The sequence below is a fragment of the Aotus nancymaae genome, unplaced genomic scaffold (assembly GCF_030222135.1).
Source record: "Aotus nancymaae isolate 86718 unplaced genomic scaffold, 86718_ANA_hifiasm-v0.15.2.pri h1tg000051l, whole genome shotgun sequence".
NCBI classification, from domain to species: Eukaryota; Metazoa; Chordata; class Mammalia; order Primates; family Aotidae; genus Aotus; species Aotus nancymaae.
In genome coordinates, this window is record NW_026988465.1 from 24,218,337 (window position 1) to 24,230,005 (window position 11,669).

Sequence of the window (11,669 nt, forward strand, 5' to 3'; positions counted from 1 at the left end):
TGGTAATCTTGATAATTTATTGAAAGAAAAGGCCAATCAACTCGATATTACCAACGCTGAAACAGAAGAATTTAATTCTCCTTTAATGAAGGAAGCTTGTAAAGCACGTAGGTTTCCGTAGTGTAGTGGTTATCACGTTCGCCTTACACGCGAAAGGTCCTCGGCTCGAAACCGAGCGGAAACAATGTCCAATTTTTCAGGGTGTTTCTGTTTTTCAAGATTCCCTTAGCTGACCTTGTTAGTGGACGTCTTTACAATGGCACCATTGCACTATCTCTCGAGCTCTCTCAGCTTTCAAAAAGAGAATTACGGTTCTGTTAGGTATTGCCCTCGGCATGCGGTCAGCAGTGTCATAAATAGGAGGAGGTGCCTGCCTTTAAAGGGGGTGAGATTGCGGGTGGAGGGGTCTCTGCTCTCTTCCTAATGCGAACCGCCGCCTGCTGGCTTTATTCAAAGAGAGGCTCTTGGGGATTTCTACAAGTGAAAATCTCCGCTTCTAGACCACTTAGGTGAACTTTACCAGTCACCAGCAATTTATTTATTGTCAGACAATATTTTCAAACATCACATGACTTTTGGGGAAGAAGAGAAGAGAGAATGGAGAGAGAATATATATATAAGACTCTGCAGGGAAATCTTAATGAGGACAGAGGATACTGCGTGGCCAGCTTCTCGACAATCCTTTACCTTGCTGGGCTCATCTCCTGATCGCCACAAGACCTCAGGAATTAGGGTATAAACGTGGATAAAATCCCTCTATTCATGAAGAGAAAAAAGAAAACACGTGTGTAACTTTGTCTATGTATTCAAAATCTCTGGAAAGATAAACAAGACATTAAAAACAATGGTAATGCTTTTGGGAAACAGTGAGTGGGTAGACAATGATTGGGTTTAACGGGCCCTGGAATGGTGAGTGGAACCATATTTCTAGAATTCTCCAATACCAAGGTCTTGCAAGCGACCTTTGATTTGAGGTCACTTTGGAAATCTGAGGGAACACGTAGGAAGACTCCCAAATTGAGGATCTGGACATAAGAAATCTGGGATGATCTCGATTGTGGGACTGTACGGAATCAGACTCGTCGGGAATATTCTTCAGGCACCAATTTATTTGTTGTGTTAGTAAGCGGCTCTTATGAAGCAAAGACTAGTTAATATTTCACTGAATCTGGTTCACTGTTTGCATGTACTGACCAGACATTCTGAAAGCAGCAAGTATTTCCACGAATTCCTGGGCCATTAGCCAGTTTGACATGTTTAAGCGTTCTCTTTCAAGTCTACGAATGCAGCTTAAAACAAAGTTCTTTCTTTGATTTGTTTTGCATTAAGAGGAAATTTCTCATTCTATTAAGACTCTAAAGCAACTAAGAAATTGTTCTTCCCTGTAAGACTAACAAGACTTAAGATGCTGAATTAAACACTCGCGGAGAAGGGGTGGGGTTGGGGATGAGGCGAATAACATCGCAGAAATGAAGCGGGCGGCCGGTTAGCTCAGTCGGTTAGAGCGTGGTGCTAATAACGCCAAGGTCGCGGGTTCAATCCCCGTACGGGCCATTTGTTGTTTTTCTCCTGAGAAACTTGGTTTTCAGTAAAGAGCCGAAGATATGTAACAATGCTCTAAGACGATCCAAATTCACTGACCTCATTTCTTAACTAACCTAGAACCTTTGTTTCTGACTCATCTGGAATGCTACAGTTTCCCAGGTAATGGTGTTACTATTTCCTCCAGGAGTAAGGGCTGGAAACAAAACGCTGTTCAGAGCAGAGACCCCAATGATTGGAAACCTGTTTAATGAAAGGGGTGGGGGGGCAGAAGTAGAAGAATAACTGGCTTTTTTTTTTTTTTTTTTTTGCATTTTTTAAAAAAATAAAGCTTATTTGATTTCAAATTGTCCTTCCAAATTAGTCCTGAAACCAACCTTCTTTCTCAAATTGCTGAGACACAAGATAAAGAGAAGAAATTCTTGGAAGGTTGTAAATGTATCTCTGAAAACCCTTTCGAATTTAACTGACAGACAACATTGCCGTGTGAGGATTCTATCACTTTAAACAAGGAACACAAACTTTTTGTTTTGTTTTGTTCACAGAAACCGATTTTGTGTGTGTGTGTGTGTGTGTGTGTGTGTGTGTGTGTGTGTTTTGGGCTCCTGTGTGTGTCACAAAGGGCAGGGAGTTTTCTTTGTGTCAGTTTGGAAGTCTATCCTGTACCTATTTCTCATTGGTGAAGGGCAGTGGACGGACCAGGGGAGCTGTGTACTCTCCTGGGAAACTCCAGAGGGACATTTGCCCCTCCCCTGCTTTCCCTGAGTTGCTGTCCTCGGGTTGCTGGGATCTTCCTCCAAGTGCATTTACTTCAGTTTTCTGTAAACAGCAACGTCTCCCCTATGACTTCGGTAAAATCTTTCCGTAAGGTGTCGTCAAAAACGCTAGATGTTACCCTGGCAAAAAACGATTTTCTAGAAATGATTAGATTTATAACGAAAAGGAGTAATGCATCTCAGGTCTCTGACTCAAATTTCTCACCTGTAAAATGGAGATTATGGGTCTCATCTCACAGCGCGGTTGTGAGCCTCACAGGTGAGGTAACAATAGAAAACACTTGTCACAAAACCCGGCACAAGGTCACCTGGCACACTGTGTGCCTGGCACCTAGCACACAGTCTTGTTTAACAATCTCACTTGTTTTCCATTAATAAAATAGAGGCCCGGGGCCCGGGCGCCAAGCTCTGAAACCACTTGAGAGGAAATATAGGGGTTGAGACGACTCCGAACATTTGGAAGTCAATGTTTTCCACTAAGACTCTGGTGTAAAAGGTGTTGAACGTAGGCATATGGCAGGTAAGCGTCTTCGTGACTTAATCCTCCAAGAGGAAAAGCAGAATGCACCCATCTCGCTAACTATGGGACATAGAAAAGGAACCTAAGGTGGAGAAATATGTCACTTATGACTTCAGGAAACAAAACAGCTGCCGTGGGTTCCATGGTGTAATGGTTAGCACTCTGGACTCTGAATCCAGTAATCCGAGTTCAAATCTCGGTGGAACCTTAACTTTTGTCCTCTGCATTGGAATCGCCATCGTTTCTCCAGTCTGTCCTGGTGCTCACACAAATCACTCTACCAAACTTTATTCCTGATATTCCCACGTCACATCTCTTGAGCGGAATATCTTTAGCTGTCAACCAAAGAATAACTTAATTTTTTTCTGCGCACAATTTGTTCTTTGGAGAAAAAAAGAGAACCTCAAAAGGAAATGCAAGGGGAAATCACGCGAGCCCTGCTGGAACTGGAAATAAAGTCTCCAGAAAAGATCTGCAAACGAGTGAGGAGACGGTGGACAGGAGTCTGGTGAGAAGACAGAAAGGAAACGGACAGAGGAAAGTTGGGATGGAAATTGAGAAAAGGATTCACCTACTTAATGGGTCTAGGAGAGCTGACAGTTGCCGAAGCCAAGAGAAAACTGTCCTCAGACGAGACCACAAAGTGATAGTAGCTCAACTTCTGAGGACTGAGCCGGTAGAACAGGTGACGGAGAAGACAGAACGGGCGATAGTCCATAGTCAATAGAGATAGATGCTGCTTCGAGTTTGCACAAGCAAGTTTGACTTGGACAGAGAAGAGGGGGAAATGAGCGGAAAACACTCTCTGTCCCAGGATACCAGAGTTTACTCTACACCCCCTCCCGCCCCTCCTCTACCCCTCCCCAACCCCCCAAGTCCTGCAGCGTTTCCTAGCGAGGGTTCCCTGAGCGCAGTGCTTGGCGCGCAGCAACTCGACTTCCTTGGCATTTCCACGTCTGGGCTTGGACCCGCTCCTGAAGAAGGGGTTTCAGAGCTCGGGCCCTCTTAGACAGATTGGAGACGTTCAGTCACCCGGAAATTGCTAGGGCGGTTTGCTTTTGGAGGGGCGGGTACGAAAGAGGAAAGCGGCAGGCGAGGCGAGAAAGCAGGGAATGTGAACAGGAAAAAGCGCTTCCGAAAAGGAAGCGCCGGCGACAGGGTGGCTGGGCCGGCGACCACGAGATCCTAGAGGCTACAGCGAAACATTGCCCCAAATGTGTCTCCCCTAACGCGCTAGCTCCTTCTGTCTTCCCCTGCAAATCATTCTCACTTTTTACATAACATCTTACTGTGACAGAACAAGACACAGAGTTGTGTGTCTCCGTTGCGTATTTTACATGATTTTACGAAGGAACTAAACGCCATCTCCAAAGCTTCTGTAAACAAGACACAGTCATGTCCCAGTTGCATATTTTAGATGATTTTATTAAGGAACCTTCACATTTCTCATTTACTTCCGACTAATAATATTTCATTTTCTTTTTTCTTTTCTTTTTTGAGATGGAGTTTTGCTCTTGTTGTCCAAGCTGGAGTGCAGTGGGGCGATCTTGACTCACTGCAACCTCCACCTCTCGGGTTCAAGCGATTCTCCTGCCTCAGCCTCCCAATTAGTTGGGATCCACAACGCGCAGCTAATTTTTTTGTATTTTTAGTAGAAACAGGGTTTCACCATGTTAGCCAGGCTGGTCTCGAACTCCCGACCTCAAGTGATCTGTCCACTTTGGCCTCCCAAAGTGCTGGAATTACAGGCGTGAGCCACCGCACCCAGCCTCCATTTTCAACAAAACGGAACGTGCATATGCCATGGAAAGTTAGTATTTTCATTTTTTTATACTTATTGAGACTTGTAGAAAAATTCTTTGACTTTTGTTAAATATGAATACAAATACAAATATGAATATCCATAAAGTTATATATTTCACATGGTCCCAAATCTTCTGCTCGCCATCACTTCTATTTATTGCTGCTGTTTATTAAATTTAGATAAACGTAATGGAAATGTGTTGAAGATTCCACTTTAAATAATGCACCTTAAATGATCATAAAACACCTTTTGGAATGTCCAGACTTACTCAAAACCACAATCTACTGATCTTTTTGCTGTTAATTCCACCGAACTTTTCTTACTCTAGCTATAGAAGTATTTATCCGTGGACACATAAATTGATGGAGAAAAAAATATTAACATGCATGTCACTAAAAGGTGCATTTCCAATGCAACCCAACTTTTCATATATGCCAAATTATTTATCAAAGTTGTTGATTAGGTTTTTTATTCTGTGCCACCATGGGGTGTAAAGGTAATTCAAAGCAGAAGAAAAACGATGAAACTCTTAGGGATTTATGGTCAATGGAAATAACAAAAATTTCACTTTCTGTAAGTATTTTCCTTTGCTGTGTGGCATGCTAGGGTCTCTAAGCATACAAATACGTAATACTGGGATAAAATTCCTTGGCGGAAACAGAACAGAAATACGTTTACAACAGAAAAAACTGCCCCCCAAATTGTCAGTTGCTTAGCCTTCAATAAGAAGGGCTGTAAGGACTAACTTAAGATCTGACAATGAGCAATGAACTAAGGCAGGTGAAGTGAGGGCAGAGAGAAGAGTTAAAAGACTGTTGTGCATAGAAAAAGAGAAGAAGGAGGGCATGGAGCTTGGGGAGAAGAAAAAATCACTGTAGCTGGAAAGCCAGTATGGATAGGGAGGAACGATGACACTCGGGACTGGACATATGGGAGCTGGGTAGGATCGTTAAACTGTGAAAGGCTCTCCACAAGAAGGTGGAAAGAGCTTGTTTTGTGTTAGAATCTTTAAGGAGACTACAGTTTGAAGGACATTACAATACATATCAACATATCACCAGAATCAAACTGCAAGGCTTTGTCAAAAGTAAGCCTTAAATGAGTACCCCCTAAAAGGAAGCACTGTCCAAATGACGAGGTGGCCGAGTGGCTAAGGCGATGAACTGCTAATCCATTGTGCTCTGCACGCGTGGGTTCGAATCCCACCTTCGTCGGTCATTTTAAAGAAAACGAGGGGTTTTTGGTTTCTGCTGCAGGTCTGAGTTGTTCTGAGAAAAGTCACGTAGATTAGATCACCTACATCTTTTCTCCTTTTGCTTCCTCTCATTTCTCTCAACCATCTGTCTGTTTTATTTCCTCCTTAGGTACCACAGAGTTCTTGCAGATCTGAGTGGAATTACTCTCCCTTCTTAGATTACAATTTACTACATCCAGCACGTGGGCTGCGGGCATTGCCTACACCTGAAGGGCTCTTAGCCAACGTGTCCCCATGGCGCAATGATCCCTTGCTCCTCACATAGTGCCTCATGTTGCAAAGCCGAAGAACCAAAGGCTTTGGTCAGGCACTGATTACCCTCTCCTTCTCCGAACAAGTTTGTGTGTCACTGTCCTCTCTATTTACACAGGAACAAGTAATTTTTACCTTTGTTTATTGTCAAAGTAAAGTGCTTTGGAATCTCCTGTCTTCGATTTGCTTCAAAACACTAGTTGGTGTTGGGGAGTAATAGAGAAAACAACATTGACAAAATATTGTTAATTGTTTAAGCTGATTGATGGGAAGTTGAATGTTCGTTATACTATTCTCACATTTACCAGTTTTTACTTTGGCATTCTGTTGTAATCAAGAGTCGCCGTTTAATGTCTGTTTATGGAGTTATTATCTGTATGGACTCATAAAATCTTATTTTTCAGTGGTTTACAATTATTGCCTTTAATAACTTTGGTAGTCTGTATAACCCAGATTTTGTCAGAGGGAGCCCCTTCAAGCTGACTACTCTGTTCTTGTGACATTCTTCCATTATATTTCTTAAAACTTTCTTAATTTCTGGCATAACAACTTGTTCTAGGCTCGACTGCATTTACCCTGTCCCAGTCCTGAAGTCTCCTATTTCTCAGAGGTGATCTTTTATTGAGGAATAACATTGGAGACCAATATCTAGGGCCTATGTGTACTTACTGCTTCTAAGGCAGCTTTGCTTCTGGAACCTTTTATCAACAGTATCTAGGAAATACATGTGTATACTCACACATACATAATACATAAATAGACACACATATATGTACATGTGCACATATACATGGATATGCACACATATATGCATATTTTAATAATGAGTACCTAGCGATATTTACAATTTTTTTTTTTTTTTTTTTTTTTTGAGACAGAATTTTGCTCTTGTTGCCCAGGATAGAGTGCAATGGCACCATCTCGGCTCCCTGCAACCTCTACCTCCCAGATTCAAGCGATTCTCCTGCCTCAGCCTCCAGAGTAGCTGGGATTACAGGCATGAGTCATGAAACCAGGCTAATTTTGTATTTTTAGTAAAGATGGAGTTTCTCCATGTTTCAGTCTGGTCTCAAACTCTCGACCTTAGGTGATCCGCCCCCTTTGGGATTACAGGCGTCAGCCACCACCCCCGGCCCGATATTTACAATTCTATGCCTTCCCACCATCTCCCATCTCTATGATTCTCCTCCACAATTAGAACACTGGCTGAAATGATTTACTCAAATGAATTAATCAACACATTTACTCATGTGCCCTATCCTATAATACACCTAAAATGGCTTCAGAATTGCTTTGTCCACATTACAACAGAGAACAAAATCAATTAAAAAGAGTCCAAGATTTGTTTGCAGTTCTCATCCTGCCCCAAGTTAAAAATAACTTGGTCTGGTTCTTTCTTTTTGTATACTATGGATTGGTATTCGCTTGAATACCAGCCCAGGCTGGAATGTACTGGCATGATCTCAGCTCACTGCAATCTCCACCTCCCCAAGGCTCAAGCCACTCTTCACCTCTCCAGAATAGCTCATTTTTGTATTTTATTTTTATTTTTATTTTTTTGTAGATACAGGGTTTTGCCCTTTCTCTTACGCTGGTCCCAAACTCCTGATCTAAGGATCGCCCTCTGCAGCCTCCCAAAGGGCTGGGATTGCAGGCATAAGCCACTGCCTCCAACAACCACTACAGTTCTAGGTAACTGACTTCATTGCTTCCTGATTTATCTCCCACCCTACCTTTTTTTTTTTTTTTTTTTTTTTTGAGACGGTCTCTCTCTGTCACTGGAGTACAGTGGCGCGATCTTGGCTCACTGTAACCTCTGCCTCCTAGGTTCAAGCAGTTCTCCTGCCTCAGCCTCACGAGTAGCTGGGATTACAGGTGTCTGCCACCACGCCCGGCAATTTTTTTGTGTTTTTAGTAGAGACGGGGTTTCACCATGTTGGCCAGGCTGGTCTCAAACTCCTGACCTCAGGTGATCCACCTGCCTCGACCTCCCAAAGTGCTGGGATTACAGGCGTCAGCCACCGAGTCTGGCCGCTTCCTGATTTATTCTTCTACATGTCTGCCTTCTTATTTCCCCTTTTTTTCTTGCACCTCAGAAAGTAATATAGAACTATAAATACTCCTTTGCATTTTGCTTTTTCTTCACTTGACAATGTCTTCGGCCGGGCGCGGTGGCTCACGCCTGTAATCCCAGCACTTTGGGAGGCCGTCGTGGGCGGATCATGAGGTCAGTAGTTCAAGATCAGCCTGGCCAGCATGGCGAAACCCCGTCTCTGCTAAAAATACCTGAGCATGGTGGTGCCCGCCTGTAGTCCCAGCTACTCGGGAGGCTGAGGCAGGAGAATTGCTTTTACTCAGGAGGCGGAGGTTGCTGTGAGCTGAGATCGCGCCACTGCACTCCAGCCTGGGCGACAGAGTGAGACTCCATCTCAAAAATAAACGAAAACAATGTCTTCCAGAAATTACGTTTCTACCATCAATGTCGTCTCTATTCACTCTGCTTCACAGTATTCCAATGTATACACACTCGTAGGTATAAACTAATCTCCTTTGATTGGATATCTGTTCAAAATGCTTTTGGGGGTCAGTGGGTAAAAATAAATTGAAGATTGTTGGCCTGGGGGTCTCCAGATAAGAACGTCTTCAAAGCAGCAAGATTAAAGGAATAAAGCGTATTCCCTTCATCATCTTATTTCTGTTTGCCCTATTCATTTTTTGTGCATAAGTTCTCATTAATGAGGGTGCTTATTGTTTAGAAGAATTTATATAAATTTTTAGCCATATGTAACGACTCACTAAAGAGGGCTTTAAATTTTCTCCTCAGGACTGGGCGTGGGGGGTTATTTCTGTAATCCTAGCATTTTAAGGGACCAAGGCGGGCGGATAGCCTGAGTCCACGAATTCGAGACCAACATAGCAAAGCCCTGTCTCTACCGAAAATATAAAAATTAGCCGGGTGCGGTAGCGCACGTCTGTAGGCTAAAAAAATCCTCATTTCCTCAACAACAAAAATTGCAAATATCTTACTAAGACTCCCCTCCCCGATTTTAACTATGGAATCCTTAACATAAACTTAAAACATTACATAAACTTTTTAAACAATACATTCTATTTCTGCCCCTACCATTTCAGATTTAACTTGCTTTTGTTTTTTCGTGTAAAGTCCACATAACTCTAGTTTATGTATGTGGGGATGAAAATGGTGTCATCATGATTAACATATATTGCTTTAGAGAAGAATTCACAAAACATTCTCATTAACTATCTAAAGTTTACAAATCACGCGTGGAAGTGTATAAAGGAGTGACAGTGAGCAGGTGAGTCTAACCTAAGTAAAAATGCAAAGCAGCTGGCCCTTTGTAACCATGGGTTCTGCACACATGGATTCAACCTACCACGGATCTAAAATACTGGAAGAAACGCTGCGTCTGTACTGAACACGTACAGAAATTTTCTGGTCATTATTCCCTAAACATTGCAACATAACAACTACTTACATAGCATTTGCATCATGTAAGACAGCGGTCCCCAACCATTTTGGCATTAGAAACCGGTTTAGTAGAAGACAATTTTTCCACGGATGGGACCGGTACCCCGGGGGTTGGGGACCATTGATATAAGGTATGATAAATAATCTAGAAATGGTTTAAAGTATACTGCAAGATGTACATATGTTATATGCAAATAGTTGGTCATTTTATATCAGGAACTTGAGCACTGGTAGATTTTGCTATCCACAGGAGGTCCTGAAACCAACCTTTCATGGATACCAAAGGACGACTGCATAGTTATTAGTCAGAAGTAAAAAATGCTTTTCCTTTGTGTGTACAAAAATTATAAAACCTTGACATACCAAAGATAGGTGTGTATTCTATTCACTGGAAGACAGAACTTGAATCTGTTGGAAATTAATGTTAAATTTGTCATCTCTCTTTGAAATGAGTGATAAGGGAAGGTACTGCAAGAATAGATGAGAAAAGAAAATGATTAATGCCAACTTAAAGGAGAAAGTTTCCTTTTTGGCGGGGTGTGGTGGGTCACGCCTGTAATTCCAGGACCTTGGGAGGCTGAGGCAGGCGGATCGCCTGAGGTCTAGAGTTCAAGACCAGATTGAAACATGGAGAAACCCCGTCTGTACTAAAAATACAAAATTGGCCTGGTGTGGTGACTCATGCCTGCAATCCCAGCTACTCAGGAGGCTGAGGCAGGAGAATCGCTTGAACCCGGGAGGCAGAGATTGTGGTGAGTCGAGATTGTGCCATTGCACTCCAACCTGGGCAACAAGAGCAAGACTCCATCTCAACAAACAAAAACAAAAAACAACAACAAAAAAATGAAAGTTTCCTATTAATGTATTAATTCCAAAAGAAAAATATAAAATAAATGGAGCTCCAGAAAACTAAGAAGTATTTCTTAAGGGCAATGTTAATCCATTCAATATTCAGGAAAACATGTCCATTTGGACCACAGAGCTAGACTTCAGAGCCAAAGAAAGATCTCCCGAGTGTGGCCAGGAGCTCTCTCAATCTCTTCTGTGGCTGGCTGCAACTGCTCCATGAAGACCACATGCTCTTCTATTGTCTTTCTTTGTGACTTCCTTTCATGCATTGTTGTGAGTGGTTAGGCAAGTTCAGTACTAACTGTGAGAGTCCAAGAGTGGGGCAGAGATTATATCTTGAGGTTTTTGGATAATGAGTAAAGAGAGTCAGGCTGTTTCCGGGACAGTGGTGGGGAAGTCAGTTAAAATTATTGGTGGCGAAATAATGCATACAGCACACATGCTCACGCACAAACCCACAGATAGGTAGACATATAGACACACATACACAGGCACCAAACAATTTATAGCTATCCTTTAACCAGCCCTTTAATTGTATTAAATTCCAGCATTTTCTCTTTTAGAGAATCCAGTCGTATCTTGCATGGAAGTTTCACTTGAAATAAACACAACAACATTCAAGGGGAGTTATTCCGTTTCTTTATGCTAGGGTATCAGCCAATAAGAAGACTTCCAATCTAATTGCCAAACACGGAATCTTTGGGGATTGAACCTGGGGTGCCCTCCCTAAGGGAGCAAGCTGTAAGTCTTACTATATTCTTACGCTGTGTTGATGCAGGATAAGAAGTATCTCTCAAACATTTTAGACCTGCACTATTTGTATATTCGTTATCTACAGTGACTACTGAGCACATGAAATGTGGCTAGACTTAGCCTGGGGAACATGTTGAAACCCCTTTTTTACAAAAAATTAGGCATGGTGGAGCACACCTATAATCCCAGTTGCTTGGGAGGCAGAGGTGGAAGGATCACCTGAGTGCGGGAGGTCGAGGCTGCAGTGAGCCGAGATCACACCACTGCACTCCAGCCTGAGTGACAGAGTGAAACCGTCTCTAACAAAAAAAAAAAAAAAAAAGGAAAGAAATGTGGCAATGTGGCTAGATTTAATTGAGATGTGATATAAATGTGAAATACACAACAGATTTTGCACACTTTATGTGAAAAAATCTCAATGATAATTT

General features: G+C 42.4%; 4 non-coding genes across 4 annotated transcripts; all 4 read left to right on the forward strand.

Annotated features, from left to right (window-relative positions):
* Window positions 1-111: 111 nt before the first annotated feature.
* On the forward strand, window positions 112-184 carry TRNAV-UAC (transfer RNA valine (anticodon UAC)). The gene has a single exon. It is a non-coding gene; the product is annotated as a tRNA-Val (tRNA).
* Window positions 185-1,480: 1,296 nt separating this feature from the next.
* On the forward strand, window positions 1,481-1,554 carry TRNAI-AAU (transfer RNA isoleucine (anticodon AAU)). The gene has a single exon. It is a non-coding gene; the product is annotated as a tRNA-Ile (tRNA).
* Window positions 1,555-2,974: 1,420 nt separating this feature from the next.
* Window positions 2,975-3,046, forward strand: TRNAQ-CUG (transfer RNA glutamine (anticodon CUG)). The gene has a single exon. It is a non-coding gene; the product is annotated as a tRNA-Gln (tRNA).
* A 2,728-nt stretch (window positions 3,047-5,774) lies between these two features.
* On the forward strand, window positions 5,775-5,856 carry TRNAS-GCU (transfer RNA serine (anticodon GCU)). The gene has a single exon. It is a non-coding gene; the product is annotated as a tRNA-Ser (tRNA).
* The last annotated feature ends 5,813 nt before the right edge of the window (window positions 5,857-11,669 follow it).